The sequence below is a fragment of the Pseudophryne corroboree genome, chromosome 4 (assembly GCF_028390025.1).
Source record: "Pseudophryne corroboree isolate aPseCor3 chromosome 4, aPseCor3.hap2, whole genome shotgun sequence".
NCBI lineage: Eukaryota > Metazoa > Chordata > Amphibia > Anura > Myobatrachidae > Pseudophryne > Pseudophryne corroboree.
In genome coordinates this window covers 656,246,202-656,268,585 of record NC_086447.1, presented here as the reverse complement: position 1 = coordinate 656,268,585, position 22,384 = coordinate 656,246,202, and the positions used below count along the sequence as shown (strand labels likewise).

At 47.8% G+C, this 22,384-nt stretch overlaps 1 long non-coding RNA gene across 1 annotated transcript in view; it reads left to right on the top strand.

The window, feature by feature from the left end:
* Positions 1-20,195, top strand: part of LOC134910118 (uncharacterized) — a 76,733-nt gene extending 56,538 nt beyond the window's left edge. Inside the window, exon 3 of the long non-coding RNA XR_010176125.1 lies at positions 20,139-20,195. This is a non-coding gene — a long non-coding RNA (uncharacterized LOC134910118). The remainder of the gene's footprint in view (positions 1-20,138) is intronic.
* Positions 20,196-22,384: the final 2,189 nt, after the last annotated feature.

Below are 22,384 nucleotides of genomic sequence, written 5' to 3'. Positions count from 1 at the left end.
CAGTTGTTCGTCGGAGTAGCACTATCTCGGGAAGTGCTACAACAGCACGGCTGGATTCTGAATATTCCAAAGTCGCAGCTGGTTCCTACGACGCGTCTACTGTTCCTGGGTATGGTTCTGGACACAGAATAAGAAAAAAGGGTTTCTCCCGGAGGAGGAGTCCAAGGAGTTGTCGTCTCTAGACAGAGACCTCCTAATACAAATACAGGTGTCGGTGCATCAATGCACGCGAGCCCTGGGAAAGATGGTAGCTTCTTACGAAGAAATTCCATTCGGCAGGTTCCATGCAAGGATCTTCCAGTGGGATCTGTTGGACAAGTGGTCCGGGTCGCATCTTCAGATGCATCGGCGGATAACCCTGTCTCCAAGGGCCAGGGTGTCGCTGTTGTGGTGGCTGCAGAGTGCTCATCTTCTAGAGGGCCGCAGATTCGGCATACAGGACTGGGTCCTGGTGACCACGGATGCCAGCCTTCGAGGCTGGGGGGCAGTCACACAGGGAAGAAACTTCCAAGGACTATGGACAAGTCAGGAGACTTCCCTACACATAAATATTCTGGAACTAAGGTCCATTTACAATGCCCTAAGTCAGGCTAGACCCCTGCTTCAACACCGGCCGGTGCTGATCCAGTCAGACAACATCACGGCGGTCGCTCATGTAAACCGACAGGGCGGCACAAGAAGCAGGGTGGCGATGGCAGAAGCCACAAGGATTCTCCGATGGGCGGAAAATCATGTGTTAGCACTGTCAGCAGTGTTCATTCCCGGAGTGGACAACTGGGAAGCAGACTTTCTCAGCAGACACGACCTCCACCCGTGAGAGTGGGGACTTCATCCAGAAGTCTTCCAAATGATTGTACACCGTTGGGAAAGGCCACAGGTGGACATGATGGCGTCCCGCCTCAACAAAAAGCTAAAAAGATATTGCGCCAGGTCAAGGGACCCTCAGGCGATAGCTGTGGACGCTCTGGTAACACCGTGGGTGTACCAGTCGGTGTATGTGTTCCCTTCTCTGCCTCTCATACCCAGGGTAATGAGAATAATATGAAGGAGAGGAGTAAGAACTATACTCATTGTTCCGGATTGGCCAAGAAGAGCTTAGTACCCAGAACTCCAAGAAATGATCTCAGAGGACCCATGGCCTCTGCCGCTCAGACAGGACCTGCTGCAGCAGGGGGCCTGTCTGTTCCAAGACGTACCGCGGCTGCGTTTGACGGCATGGCGGTTGAACGCCGGATCCTGACGGAAAAGGGCATTCCGGAGGAAGTTATCCCTACGCTAATTAAAGCTAGGAAAGAAGTGAGCGCAAACCATTATCGCCGCAAATATGTTGCGTGCTGTGAGGCCAGGAAGGCCCCAACGGAGGAATTTCAGCTAGGTCGATTTCTGCACTTCCTACAGTCAGGGGTGACTATGGGCCTAAAATTGGGTTCCATTAAGGTCCAGATTTCGGCTCTATCGATTTTCTTCCAAAATAGAACTGGCTTCACTGCCTGAAATTCAGACTTTTGTTAAGGGAGTGCTGCATAGTCAGCCCCCGTTTGTGCCTCCAGTGGCACCGTGGGATCTCAACGTGGTGTTGGATTTCCTGAAGTCGCATTGGGTTGAGCCACTTAAATCCGTGGAGCTAAAATACCTCACGTGGAAAGTGGTCATGCTGTTGGCCTTGGCGTCGGCCAGGCGTGTATCAGAATTGGCGGTTTTATCATGCAAAAGCCCTTATCTGATTTTTTTATATGGATAGGGCGGAATTGAGGACTCGTTCCCAATTCCTTCCTAAGGTGGTATCAGTGTTTCATGTGAACCAACCTATTGTGGTGCCTGCGGCTACTTGGGACTTGGAGGATTCCAAGTTACTGGACGTAGTCAGGGCCCTGAAAAATATATGTTTCCAGGCGGCTGGAGTCAGGAAATCTGACTCGCTATTTATCCTATATGCACCCAACAAGCTGGGTGCTCCTGCTTCTAAGCAGACTATTGTTCGCTGGATCTGTAGCACGATTCAACTCGCAAATTCTGCGGCTGGACTGCCGCACCCTAAATCTGTAAAAGCCCATTCCACGAGGAAAGGGGCTCTTCTTGGCGGCTGCTCGAGGGGTCTCTGCTTTACAATTTTGCCGAGCTGTTACTTGGTCGGGTTCAAACACTTTTGCAAGAGTCTACAAGTTTGATACCCTGGCTGAGGAGGACCTAGAGTTTGCTCATTCGGTGCTGCAGAGTCATCCGCACTCTCCCGCCCGTTTGGGAGCTTTGGTATAATCCCCATGGTCCTTACGGAGTCCCAGCATCCACTTAGGACGTCAGAGAAAATAAGATTTTACTCACCGGTAAATCTATTTCTCGTAGTCCGTAGTGGATGCTGGGCGCCCATCCCAAGTGCGGATTGTCTGCAATACTTGTATATAGTTATTTCCTAACTAAAGGGTTATTGTTGAGCCATCTGTTGAGAGGCTCAGTTATATTTCATACTGTTAACTGGGTATAGTATCACGAGTTATACGGTGTGATTGGTGTGGCTGGTATGAGTCTTACCCGGGATTCAAAATCCTTCCTTATTGTGTCAGCTCTTCCGGGCACAGTATCCTAACTGAGGTCTGGAGGAGGGTCATAGTGGGAGGAGCCAGCGCTATTCCCCATGGTCCTTACGGAGTCCCAGCATCCACTACGGACTACGAGAAATAGATTTACCGGTGAGTAAAATCTTATTTTCCTAGGCCAAGCTCCTTTAATTTAATGATCAGTCTCCTGTGAGGCACTGTATCGAAGGCTTTTGCAAAATCTCCACATCCAATGCTTTTCCCTGGTCGATATTATTGCTCACTTCCTCGTAGAAGCTAATTAGGTTAGTTTGACATGATCTGTCCCTCACATACCCATGCTGGTTCTTGCTAATAATCATAGTGGTCTGTAGATACTCCTGTATGCTATCCCTTAGAATTCCTTCCAATATTTTCCCCACTATAGACGTCAAACTAACCGGTCTGTAGTTACCCGGATGATTTTTTTGATCCCTTTTTAAATAATGGCACTACCTCAGCTACAGTATATGCCAATCCTTTGGTACCATGCCTGATCTAATTGAACTATTGAAAATCAAGTATAGGGGACCTAAGCTTCATAAGAACCCTCGGGTGAAGTCCATCAGGACCAAGTGATTTATTAATCTTAATTTTGCTTAGTCTCTCCCGGACTACTTCTTCACTTAAACAAGTATCTAACCACGAATCATTACCGTCATTATCGTTATGCACTCCTCCTACCATCCGTTCTTCTCTGGTGAACACTGATGGAAAAAAATGTGTTCAGTATTTCTGCTTTTATTTCGTCATCATTTATCAATACTCCAAATTCATCTTTTATTGGACCTATGTTCTTCTTTTTTAACCTTTTACTGTTTATGTATTTAAAAAACTTTTTAGGATTGGTTTTACTCTCTATAGCGATTTGCTTTTAATTTTAGCTGCTCTTATTGCTTTTTTGCATTTTTTATTGCATTCCTTGTAATACTTGAATGACTCCTACTTTCCATTAGATGTAAATGCCTTGAGAGCACGCTTCTTGTTATCCATTTCTGCCTTGACCTTCTTGTTAAGCCATATCGGTTTGAGTTTAGTACTCCTGCGTTTACTGCCCATGGGAATACATTTTTGAATATTGCTATCTAGCAACCCTTTTAAAGCATCCCACATTTCCGAAGGGTTCTTGTTATGAAACAAAACTTTCCACTCAATGTTGTTAAGTGCACATCTCAGCATACTGAAATTAGCCTTCCTAAAGTGAAATGTTTTGGTTGAACCCTTATAACTATGTTTTCTGAAACTGATGTCGAATGTGATCATATAGTGATCACTGTTACCCAAAGTCTCCCCAACTTTAGTGTTTGATATATTGTCCACATTATTAGTAATTACTAGATCCAGAGTAGTAGGTACACCTTACCCTAGTCCTCCATTTGTCCATCTTGATTGATTGAAATAATTTTATCTACTGTATGTGAAGAATACATTTTATTAAGTCCTGCATCTCCATATACCATTTGATAACACAGGTCTGTGAAATTTAAGGTATTGAAAGATTTCCAATAATACTTTAATATTCTTAATTTCTCTGACGTCCTAGTGGATGCTGGGAACTCCGTAAGGACCATGGGGAATAGCGGCTCCGCAGGAGACTGGGCACAAAAGTAAAAGCTTTAGGACTACCTGGTGTGCACTGGCTCCTCCCCCTATGACCCTCCTCCAAGCCTCAGTTAGATTTTTGTGCCCGGCCGAGAAGGGTGCACACTAGGGGCTCTCCTGAGCTTCTTAGTGAAAGTTTAAGTTTAGGTTTTTTATTTTCAGTGAGACCTGCTGGCAACAGGCTCACTGCATTGAGGGACTAAGGGGAGAAGAAGCGAACTCACCTGAAGTGCAGAGTGGATTGGGCTTCTTAGGCTACTGGACACCATTAGCTCCAGAGGGACCGAACACAGGCCCAGCCTCGGAGCTCGGTCCCAGAGCCGCGCCGCCGGCCCCCTTACAGAGCCAGAAGCAAGAAGAGGTACGGAAAAATCGGCGGCAGAAGACATCAGTCTTCAACAAGGTAGCGCACAGCACTGCAGCTGTGCGCCATTGTTACTCAGGCACACTTCACACTCCGGTCACAGAGGGTGCAGGGCGCTAGGGGGGGGCGCCCTGAGCAGCAATGTAAAACACCTTGGCTGGCATAAATACACCACATATAACCCCCAGGGCTATATGGATGTATTTTAACCCCTGCCAGAACTCACCTAAAAAGCGGGAGAAAAGGCCCCTGAGAAGGGGGCGGAGCCTATCTCCTCAGCACACGGGCGCCATTTTCCATCACAGCTCCGCTGGAAGGACGTCTCCCTGACTCTCCCCTGCAGTCCTGCACTACAGAAAAGGGTAAAAAAGAGAGGGGGGCACTAATTTGGCGCAGTTTTGATACTAACAGCAGCTATAAAGGGAAAAGCACATTTTATAGTGGTATTCCTGTCTATATATAGCGCTCTGGTGTGTGCTGGCATACTCTCCCTCTGTCTCCCCAAAGGGCTAGTGGGGTCCTGTCCTCTATCAGAGCATTCCCTGTGTGTGTGCGGTGTGTCGGTACGATTGTGTCGACATGTTTGAGGAGGAAAATGAGATGGAGGCGGAGCAATTTCCTATTATACAGTTGTCACCCCCTAGGGAGTCGACACCTGAGTGGATGAGCTTATGGAAGGAATTGCGTGATAGTGTCAGCTCTTTACGACAGACAGTTGATGACATGAGACAGCCGGCTACTCAGCTTGTGCCTGTCCAGGGGTCTCAAACGCCATCAGGGGCTTTAAAACGCCCGTTACCTCAAATGGCAGACACAGACACGGATACTGACTCCAGTGTCGATGATGAGGAGACATACGTGACTTCCACTAGGGCCACACGTTACATGATTGAAGCAATGAAAAATGTATTGCATATCTCTGATAATACAAGTACCACTAAAAAGGGTATTATGTTTGGTGAGAAAAAACTGCCTGTAGTTTTTCCTGTATCCGAGGAATTAAATGAAGTGTGTGATGAGGCGTGGGTTTCCCCCGATAAAAAACTGATAATTCCTAAAAGGTTATTGGCATCGTACCCTTTCCCGCCAGAGGATAGGGCACGTTGGGAAACACCCCCTAGGGTGGATAAAGCGCTCACACGCTTGTCTAAACAGGTAGCACTACCCTCTCCTGATACGGCCGCCCTAAAGGAACCTGCCGATAGAAAGCTGCAGAATATCCTAAAATGTATATACTCTCACACGGGTGTTATACTGCGACCAGCAATCGCCTCAGCCTGGATGTGCAGTGCGGGCCTGGCGTGGTCGGATTCCCTGACTGAAAATATTGATACCCTAGATAGGGACAGTATATTACTGACTATAGAGCATTTGAAGGATGCATTTCTATATATGCGTGATGCACAGAGGGATATTTGCCGACTGGCATCAAGAGTTAGCGCGCTGTCCATTTCTGCAAGAAGAGGTTTATGGACGCGGCAGTGGTCAGGCGATGCGGATTCTAAAAGGCACATGGAAGTATTGCCTTATAAGGGGGAGGAGTTATTTGGGGTAGGTCTATCAGACCTGGTAGCCACGGCAACTGCTGGAAAATCCACATTTTTACCCCAGGTAGCTTCTCAACCTAAGAAGACGCCGTATTATCAGGCGCAGTCCTTTCGGCCCCATAAGGGCAAGCGGGCAAAAGGCGCCTCATTTCTGCCCCGTGGCAGAGGGAGAGGGAAAAGGCTGCAACAAACAGCCAGTTCCCAGGAACAAAAGCCCTCTCCCGCCTCCGCAAAGTCCTCAGCATGACGCTGGGGCTTTACAAGCGGACTCAGGCACGGTGGGGGCCCGTCTCAAGAAGTTCAGTGCGCAGTGGGCCCACTCGCAAGTGGACCCCTGGATCCTTCAAGTGGTATCTCAGGGGTACAAATTGGAATTTGAGACGTCTCCCCCTCGCCGTTTTCTAAAGTCTGCTTTACCGACGTCTCCCTCAGACAGGGAGGCAGTATTGGAAGCCATTCACAAGCTGTATTCCCAGCAGGTGATAATCAAGGTACCCCTCCTACAACAGGGAAAGGGGTACTATTCCACACTATTTGTGGTACCGAAGCCGGACGGCTCGGTGAGACTAATTTTAAACCTAAAATCCTTGAACACTTACATACAAAGGTTCAAACTCAAGATGGAGTCACTCAGAGCAGTGATTGCAAACCTGGAAGAAGGGGACTATATGGTGTCTCTGGACATCAAAGATGCTTACCTACATGTCCCAATTTACCCTTCTCACCAAGGGTACCTCAGGCTTGTGGTACAGAACTGTCACTATCAGTTTCAGAAGCTGCCGTTTGGATTGTCCACGGCACCCCGGGTCTTTACCAAGGTAATGGCCGAAATGATGATACTCCTTCGAAGGAAGGGAGTTTTAGTTATCCCTTACTTGGACGATCTCCTGATAAGGGCAAGATCCAGGGAACAGTTGGAAGTCGGGGTAGCACTATCTCAGATAGTGCTGCGCCAGCACGGTTGGATTCTCAATATTCCAAAATCACAGCTGATCCCGACGACACGACTTCTATTCCTAGGGATGATCCTGGACACAGTCCAGAAAAAGGTGTTTCTCCCGGAGGAGAAAGCCAGGGAGTTATCCGAACTAGTCAGAAATCTCCTAAAACCAGGCCAAGTCTCAGTGCATCAATGCACAAGGGTCCTGGGAAAGATGGTGGCTTCTTACGAAGCAATCCCATTCGGCAGATTCCACGCAAGAACCTTCCAGTGGGATCTGCTAGACAAATGGTCCGGGTCGCATCTTCAGATGCATCAGCGGATAATCTTGTCACCAAGGACAAGGGTGTCTCTCCTGTGGTGGTTGCAGAGTGCTCATCTTCTAGAGGGCCGCAGATTCGGCATTCAGGACTGGGTCCTGGTGACCACGGATGCCAGCCTGAGAGGCTGGGGAGCAGTCACACAGGGAAGAAATTTCCAGGGCTTGTGGTCAAGCCTGGAGACATTACTTCACATAAATATCCTGGAGCTAAGGGCCATCTACAATGCTCTAAGCCTAGCAAGACCTCTGCTTCAAGGGCAGCCGGTGCTGATCCAGTCAGACAACATCACGGCAGTCGCCCACGTAAACAGACAGGGCGGCACGAGAAGCAGGAGGGCAATGACAGAAGTTGCAAGGATTCTCCGCTGGGCGGAAAATCATGTGATAGCACTGTCAGCAGTGTTCATTCCGGGAGTGGACAACTGGGAAGCAGACTTCCTCAGCAGACACGACCTCCACCCGGGGGAGTGGGGACTTCACCCAGAAGTCTTCCACATGATTGTGAACCGTTGGGAAAAACCAAAGGTGGACATGATGGCGTCCCGCCTCAACAAAAAACTAGACAGGTATTGCGCCAGGTCAAGGGACCCTCAGGCAATAGCTGTGGACGCTCTGGTAACACCGTGGGTGTACCAGTCAGTGTATGTGTTCCCTCCTCTGCCTCTCATACCCAAGGTACTGAGAATCATAAGAAGGAGAGGAGTAAGGACTATACTCGTGGCTCCGGATTGGCCAAGAAGGACTTGGTACCCGGAACTTCAAGAGATGCTCACAGAGGACCCGTGGCCTCTACCTCTAAGAAAGGACCTGCTCCAGCAGGGACCCTGTCTGTTCCAAGACTTACCGCGGCTGCGTTTGACGGCATGGCGGTTGAACGCCGGATCCTAAAGGAAAAAGGCATTCCGGATGAAGTCATCCCTACCCTGATCAAAGCCAGGAAGGATGTAACCGTACAGCATTATCACCGTATTTGGCGTAAATATGTTGCGTGGTGCGAGGCCAGGAAGGCCCCTACAGAGGAATTTCAACTGGGTCGTTTCCTGCATTTCCTGCAAACAGGACTGTCTATGGGCCTAAAATTAGGGTCCATTAAGGTTCAAATTTCGGCCCTGTCGATTTTCTTCCAGAAAGAACTGGCTTCAGTTCCTGAAGTTCAGACGTTTGTCAAGGGAGTACTGCATATACAGCCTCCTTTTGTGCCTCCAGTGGCACCTTGGGATCTCAATGTAGTTTTGGGGTTCCTAAAATCACATTGGTTTGAACCACTCTCCACTGTAGACTTAAAATATCTCACTTGGAAAGTGGTAATGCTGTTAGCCCTGGCTTCAGCCAGGCGTGTCTCAGAATTGGCGGCTTTATCCTATAAAAGCCCTTACCTAATTTTTCATACGGACAGGGCAGAATTGAGGACTCGTCCTCAATTTCTCCCTAAGGTGGTTTCAGCGTTTCACTTGAACCAGCCTATTGTGGTACCTGCGGCTACTAGGGACTTGGAGGACTCCAAGTTGCTGGACGTAGTCAGGGCCCTGTATGTTTCCAGGACGGCTGGAGTCAGGAAATCTGACTCGCTCTTTATCCTGTATGCACCCAACAAGCTGGGTGCTCCTGCTTCTAAGCAAACTATTGCTCGTTGGATTTGTAGTACAATTCAGCTTGCACATTCTGTGGCAGGCCTGCCACAGACAAAATCTGTAAAAGCCCATTCCACAAGGAAGGTGGGCTCATCTTGGGCGGCTGCCCGAGGGGTCTCGGCTTTACAACTTTGCCGAGCAGCTACTTGGTCAGGGGCAAACACGTTTGCTAAATTCTACAAATTTGATACCCTGGCTGAGGAGGACCTTGAGTTCTCTCATTCGGTGCTGCAGAGTCATCCGCACTCTCCCGCCCGTTTGGGAGCTTTGGTATAATCCCCATGGTCCTTACGGAGTTCCCAGCATCCACTAGGATGTCAGAGAAAATAAGAATTTACTTACCGATAATTCTATTTCTCGTAGTCCGTAGTGGATGCTGGGCGCCCATCCCAAGTGCGGATTGTCTGCAATACTTGTACATAGTTATTGTTACAAAAATCGGGTTATTATTGTTGTGAGCCATCTTTTCAGAGGCTCCTCTGTTATCATGCTGTTAACTGGGTTCAGATCACAGGTTGTACGGTGTGATTGGTGTGGCTGGTATGAGTCTTACCCGGGATTCATAATCCTTCCTTATTGTGTACGCTCGTCCGGGCACAGTATCCTAACTGAAGCTTGGAGGAGGGTCATAGGGGGAGGAGCCAGTGCACACCAGGTAGTCCTAAAGCTTTTACTTTTGTGCCCAGTCTCCTGCGGAGCCGCTATTCCCCATGGTCCTTACGGAGTTCCCAGCATCCACTACGGACTACGAGAAATAGAATTATCGGTAAGTAAATTCTTATTTATACTCCTATGTACATCAAGAAATAGTATATTAAAAAAAATGACCATATCACATTTACTTATAAGGGGGATACATACATTTTTAAGAAGAAACAAGAACTTTAATTGTTCTTGACATATTTATTGCAAAATACGAAGAAGTGTAGATGATATCACTGTTTTTGTCTTATGTTGTCAATATATCGTCTACTGATCGGCGGGTGTGTACAAACGATATGTCTTTGAACACTGTCATTCACAGACATATCGCATCGGCACTGCAACACAGATGATGACCAATATATCTGCAGATATATTGGTGCATCGTTCTGTGTGTATGCCTGACCCGCGAAAGGTCGTCCTGCTCCTCCGTCACATAAAGGACTGGATTATGCAAACGTCCCACATCCTGAAGAACGGCTGCAGAAGCTCTGATCTGCACTCAGGGAGTGGAGGTTGTCAGCAGAAGGCTCTGAGCTGTGGCTTGTGCGGGGGGAGCGCCTGCGGTGTCTGCCTGAGCTGTAATCATTAGATGCTGTAATCACCCCATTGTGCGGGGGGGACGGGGGGGGGGGGTTTCAGCCTGAGCTGTGAGCCGTACAGGCGGTATCAGCAAATCATGTAACCTTTGCATAGAGGGGGGTGTCACCTGGAGCTCTAACCATGTGTGTGGTGCATCCGGAGGGGGTTTGTGCCGGTGTCAGTCTCAGCTGTTCCTTGGGGGAAGGGGTGCGTGTGTCAGCTGGAGCTGTGACCATGAGTGCGCAGGGGGTTGCAGATTACAGCTGGAGTGCGTTTGCCAGCCCAGAGCTGTGACCTGTGCTTTGCCAGCCCAGAGCTGTGATCTGTGCTGGGGGGGGGGGGGGGGGGGGGAGGAGGTGCTATGTGCAAATATATGAATGCAGGGGGGAGGTGTACAGGTGTGTGATTGCGGCGGGGGGGGTGACATATAGGTATGTGATTTCAGGGAGGGAGGTGGTACAGGTCTATGATTGCGGGGGTGGGGGGGAGGACAGTCCGTACAGGTCTGTGATTGCAAGAGGGGGCAGTACAGGTATGTGATTGCAGGGTTGAGAGGCGGTACAGGTATGTGATTGCATTAAGGGGAGGCGGTACAGGTATGTGATTGCAGGGAAGGGGGGGCATTCAGGGCACCACTAGGACCTACACCATGCAGGGTAGGTGTACCATTGTACAAGCTAGGACCACCATAGTGCAAGGACAGTACATCCAGGGCACTGCTAGGACTGCCACTGTGCAAGGATGGTATATCCATTGCACGGTAAAAATGCAGCCGCCACCGGAATCACAACAAGATACACAACACCAGCACCGGGATCCAATCATCTGCGGCGCCGCCGGAGAGTTAAGCTGCGCCGGTTATGGGGGTTACGTTTAGTCTGCGGGGAAGGAGGAGGGAGGTAAGTATATATACCTTCCCACTGTTAGGATGCCGCAGCCAGTATTCTGACCGCTGGCATTTCAACCCCAACCCCATTATACTGCTATGATGCCTATCATGTAATGAAAATACCAGATGCTAGGACACTTGCCCTGCAGTGATGATACCTAGTGTAATGTTGGGTTACATTATCAGCATGAGAGAGACAGGGAGAAGGAAGGAGTATAAGAGATACAGGGAGAAGGCAGGAGCGATGGAGAGAGACAGTGGGAGATGGAGGGAGAGAGAGCGATAAGGAGAAGGAAGGCGCAAGAGAGAGAGACGGTGGGAGAGGGAGCGAGAGACAGTTGGAGATTAAGGGAGCGAGAGACAGTTGGAGAAAAATAAAATCAGGGGAAAAAAACTATTTCCTTTTCCTGTGTGCTCTTTAGAAGCTCAGCCCAATATGTAAATTTCAGGAATATTTGGCACTTTTCATGACAACGATCTGCCAAGTGTGTACGGAGGAAAGATTTATTGGCCAATGTCCTGTTTTGTTTTTGTTTTTGTCACCCTATATTTTTGCCCTGCTTCAATAAAATAGCTCTGGGTATGTTTTAATTTAAGAACTTATTGGTGTGTAGCCTTGCTCTTCCCTGAAGCCAAACAACTTAATATTGATTCTATGACAAGACCCACTGACACACAGCTGGTGGCAATGGATGGCAATTTGAAGCCAGAGGTTAAAGTGGGCCGGAACGGGGCGGAACTGAGTTCCTTCAGTTATATTTGGAGGAGGAATGCAATGCCCTCCCACACTGACAGTGGGGGCGGTGAAAGGCAGTGTACTTCCCCAGTTGGTCCCTCCCGAAGGCTCTTGCAGTGGGATGAATGACATGACGGTAACGCACAAAGTGCCGTCATTCCGCATTCGCCACATGAAGGCAGGAATGCTGAATGGGGGTTCACGTTAGGGAAGACACGATAGAGGTGTGGCACAAAAGGGTAGACACACTAGATGAGAGGAGACATATGAAGTAGATACTAGAGATGAGCGGGTTCGGTTCCTCTGAATCCGAACCCGCCCGAACTTCAGGTTTTTCTACACGGGTCCGAGCGACTCGGATCTTCCCGCCTTGCTCGGTTAACCCGAGCGCGCCCGAACGTCATCATCCCGCTGTCGGATTCTCGCGAGGCTCGGATTCTATCGCGAGACTCGGATTCTATATAAGGAGCCGTGCGTCGCCGCCATTTTCACACGTGCATTGAGAGTCATAGGGAGAGGACGTGGCTGGCGTCCTCTCCGTTTAGAGAAGAGAGAGACACAGTATTTGGGGAGCATTATTAGGAGGAGTACTACTATACTGTATACTACTATACTACTTGCTGAAGTGATATTTATAGATTAGATAGTGTGACTGTAAGTGTATTATCTGACTTGTGGGGGAGACACTGACAGTGGGGAGCAGTTAGAGTCTGAGAGCAGGACTCAGGAGTACATATAACGTACAGTGCACACTTTTGCTGCCAGAGTCAGTGCCACACTGCCATTGTTGTGACCACACTGACCACCAGTATAATAATATATTTTGTGATTGTCTGCTTAGGCCTCGGAGTACTAGTTGCAAGTTGCAACGTGACCTGAAGTGACCACCAATTTAATAATCAATCACCACCAGTTTAATATATATATATATATATATATATATAATTGTATATAATATATATATATATATATATATATATATATATAATATTGTATACCACCTACCCGTGGTTTTTTTTTTTTTCATTCTTCTTTATACATACTACTATAGTAGCTTACTGTAGCAGTCTGCGGTGCTGTGCTGACCTGACAGTGTCCAGCAGGTCCGTCATCAGTCATTACATAATAAATATATATAGTACCTGTCCGGCTGCAGTACTAGTGATATTATATTGATTTCATCTCATTATCAATAATTTATCATCCAGTCTAGACTCTATATTAGCAGCAGACACAGTACGTTAGTCCACGGCTGTAGCTACCTCTGTGTCGGCACTCGGCAGTCCATCCATAATTGTATACCACCTACCCGTGGTTTTTTTTTTCTTTCTTCTTTGTACATACTACTATAGTATAGTAGCTTACTGTAGCAGTCTGCGGTGCTGCTGAGCTGACAGTGTCCAGCAGGTCCGTCATCAGTCATCATTACCTAATAAATATATTATCTACCTGTCCGGCTGCAGTACTAGTGATATTATATATACAGACATATATATATTGATTTCATCTCATTATCAATCATCCAGTCTATATTAGCAGCAGACACAGTACGTTAGTCCACGGCTGTGTCGGCACTCGGCAGTCCATCCATAATTGTATACCACCTACCCGTGGTTTTTTTTTTTCTTTCTTCTTTGTACATACTACTATAGTATAGTAGCTAACTGTAGCAGTCTGCGGTGCTGCTGAGCTGACAGTGTCCAGCAGGTCCGTCATCAGTCATCATTACCTAATAAATATATTATCTACCTGTCCGGCTGCAGTACTAGTGATATTATATATACATACATATATATATTGATTTCATCTCATTATCAATCATCCAGTCTATATTAGCAGCAGACACAGTACGTTAGTCCACGGCTGTAGCTACCTCTGTGTCGGCACTCGGCAGTCCATCCATAATTGTATACCACCTACCCGTGGTTTTTTTTTTTTCTTTCTTCTTTGTACATACTACTATAGTATAGTAGCTTACTGTAGCAGTCGGCGGTGCTGCTGAGCTGACAGTGTCCAGCAGGTCCGTCATCAGTCATCATTACCTAATAAATATATTATCTACCTGTCCGGCTGCAGTACTAGTGATATTATATATACATACATATATATATTGATTTCATCTCATTATCAATCATCCAGTCTATATTAGCAGCAGACACAGTACGTTAGTCCACGGCTGTAGCTACCTCTGTGTCGGCACTCGGCAGTCCATCCATAATTGTATACCACCTACCCGAGGTTTTTTTTTTCTTTCTTCTTTGTACATACTACTATAGTATAGTAGCTTACTGTAGCAGTCTGCGGTGCTGCTGAGCTGACAGTGTCCAGCAGGTCCGTCATCAGTCATCATTACCTAATAATAAATATATTATCTACCTGTCCGGCTGCAGTACTAGTGATATTATATATACATACATATATATATATTGATTTCATCTCATTATCATCCAGTCTATATTAGCAGCAGACACAGTACGGTAGTCCACGGCTGTAGCTACCTCTGTGTCGGCACTCGGCAGTCCATCCATAAGTATACTAGTATCCATCCATCTCCATTGTTTACCTGAGGTGCCTTTTAGTTGTGCCTATTAAAATATGGAGAACAAAAATGTTGAGGTTCCAAAATTAGGGAAAGATCAAGATCCACTTCCACCTCGTGCTGAAGCTGCTGCCACTAGTCATGGCCGAGACGATGAAATGCCAGCAACGTCGTCTGCCAAGGCCGATGCCCAATGTCATAGTACAGAGCATGTCAAATCCAAAACACCAAATATCAGTAAAAAAAGGACTCCAAAACCTAAAATAAAATTGTCGGAGGAGAAGCGTAAACTTGCCAATATGCCATTTACCACACGGAGTGGCAAGGAACGGCTGAGGCCCTGGCCTATGTTCATGGCTAGTGGTTCTGCTTCACATGAGGATGGAAGCACTCAGCCTCTCGCTAGAAAACTGAAAAGACTCAAGCTGGCAAAAGCACCGCAAAGAACTGTGCGTTCTTCGAAATCCCAAATCCACAAGGAGAGTCCAATTGTGTCGGTTGCGATGCCTGACCTTCCCAACACTGGACGTGAAGAGCATGCGCCTTCCACCATTTGCACGCCCCCTGCAAGTGCTGGAAGGAGCACCCGCAGTCCAGTTCCTGATAGTCAGATTGAAGATGTCAGTGTTGAAGTACACCAGGATGAGGAGGATATGGGTGTTGCTGGCGCTGGGGAGGAAATTGACCAGGAGGATTCTGATGGTGAGGTGGTTTGTTTAAGTCAGGCACCCGGGGAGACACCTGTTGTCCGTGGGAGGAATATGGCCGTTGACATGCCTGGTGAAAATACCAAAAAAATCAGCTCTTCAGTGTGGAGGTATTTCAACAGAAAAGCGGACAACAGGTGTCAAGCCGTGTGTTGCCTTTGTCAAGCTGTAATAAGTAGGGGTAAGGACGTTAACCACCTCGGAACATCCTCCCTTATACGTCACCTGCAGCGCATTCATAATAAGTCAGTGACAAGTTCAAAAACTTTGGGTGACAGCGGAAGCAGTCCACTGACCAGTAAATCCCTTCCTCTTGTAACCAAGCTCACGCAAACCACCCCACCAACTCCCTCAGTGTCAATTTCCTCCTTCCCCAGGAATGCCAATAGTCCTGCAGGCCATGTCACTGGCAATTCTGACGATTCCTCTCCTGCCTGGGATTCCTCCGATGCATCCTTGCGTGTAACGCCTACTGCTGCTGGCGCTGCTGTTGTTGCTGCTGGGAGTTGATGGTCATCCCAGAGGGGAAGTCGGAAGACCACTTGTACTACTTCCAGTAAGCAATTGACTGTCCAACAGTCCTTTGCAAGGAAGATGAAATATCACAGCAGTCATCCTGCTGCAAAGCGGATAACTGAGGCCTTGACAACTATGTTGGTGTTAGACGTGCGTCCGGTATCCGCCGTTAGTTCACAGGGAACTACACAATTTCTTGAGGCAGTGTGCCCCCGTTACCAAATACCATCTAGGTTCCACTTCTCTAGGCAGGCGATACCGAAAATGTACACAGACCTCAGAAAAAGACTCACCAGTGTCCTAAAAAATGCAGCTGTACCCAATGTCCACTTAACCACGGACATGTGGACAAGTGGAGCAGGGCAGGGTCAGGACTATATGACTGTGACAGCCCATTGGGTAGATGTATGGACTCCCGCCGCAAGAACAGCAGCGGCGGCACCAGTAGCAGCATCTCGCAAACGCCAACTCTTTCCTAGGCAGGCTACGCTTTGTATCACCGCTTTCCAGAATACGCACACAGCTGAAAACCTCTTACGGCAACTGAGGAAGATCATCGCGGAATGGCTTACCCCAATTGGACTCTCCTGTGGATTTGTGGCATCGGACAACGCCAGCAATATTGTGTGTGCATTAAATATGGGCAAATTCCAGCACGTCCCATGTTTTGCACATACCTTGAATTTGGTGGTGCAGCATTTTTAAAAAAACGACAGGGGCGTGCAAGAGATGCTGTCGGTGGCCAGAAGAATTGCGGGACACTTTCGGCGTACAGGCACCACGTACAGAAGACTGGAGCACCACCAAAAACTACTGAACCTGCCCTGCCATCATCTGAAGCAAGAAGTGGTAACGAGGTGGAATTCAACCCTCTATATGCTTCAGAGGTTGGAGGAGCAGCAAAAGGCCATTCAAGCCTATACAATTGAGCACGATATAGGAGGTGGAATGCACCTGTCTCAAGCGTAGTGGAGAATGATTTCAACGTTGTGCAAGGTTCTGATGCCCTTTGAACTTGCCACACGTGAAGTCAGTTCAGACACTGCCAGCCTGAGTCAGGTCATTCCCCTCATCAGGCTTTTGCAGAAGAAGCTGGAGACATTGAAGGAGGAGCTAACACGGAGCGATTCCGCTAGGCATGTGGGACTTGTGGATGGAGCCCTTAATTCGCTTAACAAGGATTCACGGGTGGTCAATCTGTTGAAATCAGAGCACTACATTTTGGCCACCGTGCTCGATCCTAGATTTAAACCCTACCTTGGATCTCTCTTTCCGGCAGACACAAGTCTGCTGGGGTTGAAAGACCTGCTGGTGAGAAAATTGTCAAGTCAAGCGGAACGCGACCTGTCAACATCTCCTCCTTCACATTCTCCCGCAACTGGGGGTGCGAGGAAAAGGCTCAGAATTCCGAGCCCACCCGCTGGCGGTGATGCAGGGCAGTCTGGAGCGACTGCTGATGCTGACATCTGGTCCGGACTGAAGGACCTGACAACGATTACGGACATGTCGTCTACTGTCACTGCATATGATTCTCTCACCATTGAAAGAATGGTGGAGGATTATATGAGTGACCGCATCCAAGTAGGCACGTCACACAGTCCGTACTTATACTGGCAGGAAAAAGAGGCAATTTGGAGGCCCTTGCACAAACTGGCTTTATTCTACCTAAGTTGCCCTCCCACAAGTGTGTACTCCGAAAGAGTGTTTAGTGCCGCCGCTCACCTTGTCAGCAATCGGCGTACGAGGTTACTTCCAGAAAATGTGGAGAAGATGATGTTCATTAAAATGAATTATAATCAATTCCTCCGTGGAGACATTGACCAGCAGCAATTGCCTCCACAAAGTACACAGGGAGCTGAGATGGTGGATTCCAGTGGGGACGAATTGATAATCTGTGAGGAGGGGGATGTACACGGTGATATATCGGAGGATGATGATGAGGTGGACATCTTGCCTCTGTAGAGCCAGTTTGTGCAAGGAGAGATTAATTGCTTCTTTTTTGGTGGGGGTCCAAACCAACCCGTCATTTCAGTCACAGTCGTGTGGCAGACCCTGTCACTGAAATGATGGGTTGGTTAAAGTGTGCATGTCCTGTTTATACAACATAAGGGTGGGTGGGAGGGCCCAAGGACAATTCCATCTTGCACCTCTTTTTTCTTTAATTTTTCTTTGCGTCATGTGCTGTTTGTGGAATGTTTTTTGGAAGGGCCATCCTGCGTGACACTGCAGTGCCACTCCTAGATGGGCCCGGTGTTTGTGTCGGCCACTAGGGTCGCTTATCTTACTCACACAGCTACCTCATTGCGCCTCTTTTTTTCTTTGCGTCATGTGCTGTTTGGGGAGGGTTTTTTGGAAGGGCCATCCTGCGTGACACTGCAGTGCCACTCCTAGATGGGCACGGTGTTTGTGTCGGCCACTAGGGTCGCTTATCTTACTCACACAGCTACCTCATTGTGCCTCTTTTTTTCTTTGCGTCATGTGCTGTTTGGGGAGGGTTTTTTGGAAGGGCCATCCTGCGTGACACTGCAGTGACACTCCTAGATGGGCACGGTGTTTGTGTCGGCCACTAGGGTCGCTTATCTTACTCACACAGCTACCTCATTGCGCCTCTTTTTTTCTTTGCGTCATGTGCTGTTTGGGGAGGGTTTTTTGGAAGGGCTATCCTGCGTGACACTGCAGTGCCACTCCTAGATGGGCCCGGTGTTTGTGTCGGCCACTAGGGTCGCTTATCTTACTCACACAGCTACCTCATTGCGCCTCTTTTTTTCTTTGCGTCATGTGCTGTTTGGGGAGGGTTTTTTGGAAGGGCCATCCTGCGTGACACTGCAGTGCCACTCCTAGATGGGCCCGGTGTTTGTGTCGGCCACTAGGGTCGCTTATCTTACTCACACAGCTACCTCATTGCGCCTCTTTTTTTCTTTGCGTCATGTGCTGTTTGGGGAGGGTTTTTTGGAAGGGCCATCCTGCGTGACACTGCAGTGCCACTCCTAGATGGGCACGGTGTTTGTGTCGGCCACTAGGGTCGCTTAGCTTAGTCATCCAGCGACCTAGGTGCAAATTTTAGGGCTAAAAATAATATTGTGAGGTGTGAGGTATTCAGAATAGACTGAAAATGAGTGGAAATTATGGTTTTTGAGGTTAATAATACTTTGGGATCAAAATGACCCCCAAATTCTATGATTTAAGCTGTTTTTTAGTGTTATTTAAAAAAAACACCCGAATCCAAAACACACCCGAATCCGACAAAAAAAATTCGGTGAGGTTTTGCCAAAATGCGGTCGAACCCAAAACACGGCCGCGGAACCGAACCCAAAACCAAAACACAAAACCCGAAAAATTTCAAGTGCACATCTCTAGTAGATAGATACACTGTATGGGGGTGCACATTAGGGAAGACACTGCCTGAGGGATACACATAAGGGATAAGTGGTGTCGGGGAGAAGCTGTGTGAAGGATAAGCGGTATCGGGGAGAAGCTGTGTGAGGGATAAGCAGTATCGGGGAGAGAAGCTGTGTGAGGGATAAGCAGTATCGGGGAGAGAAGCTGTGTGAGGGATAAGCAGTATCGGGGAGAGAAGCTGTGTAAGGGATAAGCGGTGTGAGGGGGAGAAGCTGTTTGAGGGATAAGAGGTGTAAGGGGGAGAGTGCCTCGGGAATGACAGGAGCAGGTGGTGAGATGGGAGTGAGAGGAGCATGGGGAGAGATGGGGTAGTGAGGCACAGGGGGTGAGATAGAAACAGAGGCTGAAGGGGTAGCAGGGAGTCAGATATGTAGGGAGTAAGGAAAGGGGAGAAAGGTGATCAGACACAAAGGAGAGTATAAAGGGAGTAAGAGGGTTACCTAGGATGAAGATACGGACACAAGGAGAGTGACAAACAACAGAAATATAAGAAAGCAGAGGGGACACATGGAGGACATGAGAGAGGTGAGCAAAGATTGTTCAACATATCCTGCTACATTGTGCACCGCATCTAAAATTAGGGGGCACTACTGTGGGCATTGTGTGTAAGCCGCACTACTACTGTGGGCATTGTATGTGTAAGGGGCACTGCTACTGTGGGCATTGTGTGTGTAGAAGACACTATTATGTGAGGCTGTGTGAATAAGATTGTGTTACTGTGAGGCATAATTTTAATTGGGGGTTCTATTGTGTGGCCACGCCCCTTCCTTGTGAGGCCACTCCCCTTTTGAGGTGCGTGCCTTTGGCACACCCTGAGGGGGAGGGGTGGCAGGGGAGATGAGTTTGAAGCTATTGATTGGTGAAGAGAAACCCCTGCAATGAGTTAAACCAAAATCTCATACATGGTGAACTTTGAACACGTTAAAGAACGCAGATTTATCCACTTCAGGGGCTTTTTAAAGTGGTATTGAAAGGTTGAAGTGTCATTTTATTTTAAATTCTTTTTATTCGTATTTTTCATAAATGTAGATTTTTGTAAATGTAGAATATTGACTTATACTTTTTTTTTTTTCTCTCCAATTTTAACAGTATCCGAAATTCTTTTAATTCGGTTATTTCTCTAGTGAAGGACCAACGCAGCAACAGGTAACTTATCCTTCATTAAATGATTTGTACAAAGTAAGTTTATTCCATAGAGTTCTTAAGACATTTGACCTCATTTTAAAAAGAATGCACCACAAAAACGTTGTATTGTAAGTTGTAACCATGCTTAGAAAAATCTGCCCAGTGTATGTTGAGCTGCGGACTAAAAGTGTATACACACTAGGTGATATTTTAGACCAGTGGTTCTCAAACTCGGTCCTCAGGACCCCACACAGTGCATGTTTTGCAGGTAACCCAGCAGGTGCACAGGTGTATTAATTACTCACTGACACATTTTAAAAGGTCCACAGGTGGAGCTAATTATTTCACTTGCGATTCTGTGAGGAGACCTGCAAAACATGTACTGTGTGGGGTCCTGAGGACCGAGTTTGAGAACCTGTGTTTTAGACTGTATCGCTGATTTTCAGCCTTCTGAGTGATATCATTTACAATATCTCATAGTGTGTACTTTACGACCAATAGACGCTTATCGATCCCCTCTATCGTCTGTACAAACAGCTCAACTTTGACTTATCATCCAAAACTGCATGTACGGGCCAGCCGCGGCGTGATGTCCGCTGAACGATATTGTTAGTGATCTAGTCCTACCTGGGAGGCAAGGGAAAACACCAGATGATATTGCTCATAAAGCATATCGTCAAGTGTGTACCCACCATTTACTTACTCTACTCTCCTTGGAGATGCCTGTGCATTCTAGAATTTTGACTAGGTCTTATGGGGAGGCGACTGGGTCAGTGACTTCCGCAGTGGAACTCCAGGAAGCAGCACTCCTCCCGGAGCCCGCAGCCGCAACCGGGGACTGGAGGGTGAATAGACTGGCTCCAGGGAGCTGCAACGAGGTGGCGGTCCATCCAGCTGATGAGAGAGCGCGGGATGCAGGCGATGCCCAGGTTGCTGCGCTCCGTCACTAGGCCACCAGGGCATTAGCAACAGGCACAGCGCTGCGTCCCTGGGGTCCTGTCGCCTGAGGGGGAAGGAGCCCTTGCCTGTAGACCCTCTCCCACCCCTGGGGCTCACTTTTACATTGGTAACTGCCTGCCTAGGGGCTGTCCCCTCCCCCTTCTCTGTTCTCCTCCCTCAGAATGCTGGGCAGCCATTTTAGGCACATTGCTGCTCCAGTTTCACAATGAGAGGGACCCTCAGCTTTTCTCTCTCCAGCTCCTCGTTTCTGCAGCCTGATTCTTCACCTGCTCCTTCCTGCTACTCTGTGGCTGTGTTGTTGGGTATCATTTATTATAGACTGACCATATTATCCCTTTAACCTGGGACACTCATGAATTACACAGGTTCTGTGGCTGGCTAATTACAAGCCTGCATTTCACCTGGTTTTAAGCAGCCACAGAACCTGTGTAATTCATGAGTGTCCCAGGTTAAAGGGATAATATGGTCAGCCTATTTATTACCTGCACACCACGTTTTCTGTGCATTGAGAGTTTCTGTGTGAATGTTTCTGCTTTAATCTGACACTTCCCAATAGGAACCTAGAAAATACTACACATTGTGGTCTTTTCATGTTTATTTTTTCATACACCTGTGAGCATCTCAACCGTTGATTGAAGTTGATCACCCTGATCGAAGGACGGTAGACCTTTAGCTAAGTACACCAACTATCTATTGCCCTTTTCCACTCCCTCACACATTAGCGCCCTCTTCACACTTTTTTCCATATTTCGAGCCTATACTTTGGACCATTACGGGATAGGTCCACTAATGAAGATAGAAGGCAGCAATCGTTTGCCGAAGCGCATTAAGGACTTCCAAAAAAACTATTTTTCAGTTTCCTCCTTTGCACTGTCAGTATTTTGCTGTTATTTCAGTTTCAGTGTGGTGACTGCCTTGTGTTCTGTTGACATGTCTTCCAGAAACAAGGCTAACAAGGAGGTCACTCCTCCAGAGACTCGTACTTGCAGGGTCTGTGTCACTATTATTTCTCCACAGGACCCGGATAACGATGGCTTATGTGTCCGCTGCTTCACGTCATCTAAGAATGTGACTCCGGTACAGCAGACACCCTCTCCTGAACCGGTTTGGGCGTCGACGTTGACACATGTAAGGTCTCAACTAGTAGATCGCCTGGCGGTCCCGTCTCCAGCTCCACTGCCAGCTGCGTCCGGTTGGGCCCCCGCAGGTAGGGCCACTTCTTTTCAAACTCAGATTTCACAGGTAGAACC